This window comes from Nicotiana attenuata, unplaced genomic scaffold (genome assembly GCF_001879085.1).
Source record: "Nicotiana attenuata strain UT unplaced genomic scaffold, NIATTr2, whole genome shotgun sequence".
In the NCBI taxonomy this organism is placed as follows: domain Eukaryota; kingdom Viridiplantae; phylum Streptophyta; class Magnoliopsida; order Solanales; family Solanaceae; genus Nicotiana; species Nicotiana attenuata.
Window position 1 is genome coordinate 63,764 of NW_017674884.1, and position 1,121 is coordinate 64,884.

Sequence of the window (1,121 nt, forward strand, 5' to 3'; positions counted from 1 at the left end):
ATTTTGTTCATTAAAATTTAGATAATATTATTAAGAACAATAGAATAAAATTTAAAATAAAAAAATATTTCAACAATAATAAATTATAAATCTTCTCATATATGACAAAAAGAAAGTGAATATTAAATATTGGTTAATATAATAAAAAATATATAGAACAAAAAAGTTATTCACTAACTATATAAGTACCTTTGATTTAATAGAGATTTCATTATTGGGTATATTGTATTGACAAGTAAGATGACAATTGAATTTTATTAAAGCAACAAATCTAATAGGATCAAAAAAGCCCAATCATAATTTAATTTAATTAATATTTTTTAATACCGACCGCGCATCGCGCGGGTACGACTACTAGTATATTATTAAAAGGAGAGGAAAAAGCCCTCTCCTTAAGCCAAGTGGCAGCCTAAAAAAATGCCACATGGCATAATTAGTTACTAATTAGGTAATTAGTTTATAATTAGTTATTGGTTACTTATTTTTGAATTTAAATACATATCAAAAAAAGAATAATACAATACAATAAAAAACTACCATATATATTAATTGGTTACTTTACTTGGATTAATAAATATAGATATCTTATAATTAAATATAATAAAAAAACGAAAAATAAATATATATAAAATAACTACCCATTCAAATTGGGCGGGAGTAGTCTCAAGTTTGAGTTTTTAAATTATTTTAAAATAAAAAACGAAATTAAAAAAATAATGAATTACCAATTCAAATTGGGGAGTAGTTTCAAATTGGAGTTTTAAAATTATTTTAAAATAAAAAAATGAAAAATCTATTTATATATAATATACATATAAAAAACGAAAATAATAAAATAAAATAAAAACCTAACATATATATATATATATATATTAATGGTTACATTATTTGGATTTAATAAAAAAATGAAAAATCTATTTATATATAATATACATATATAATATAGTTTTGTATTGTCGTTTTCCCTTGTATAGCGGGGAAATGCAAAAGGAAAAAAAAAAAAAAAAGAAGAAGAAGATTTTACTAAGGAATCTAGTTGAAGCCGTACGGTGATATTTTCTACAGTTTGCTGATGCTTATAACCACAAAGTACAAGGAAAACGGTAGGGTGGATGTGTCGT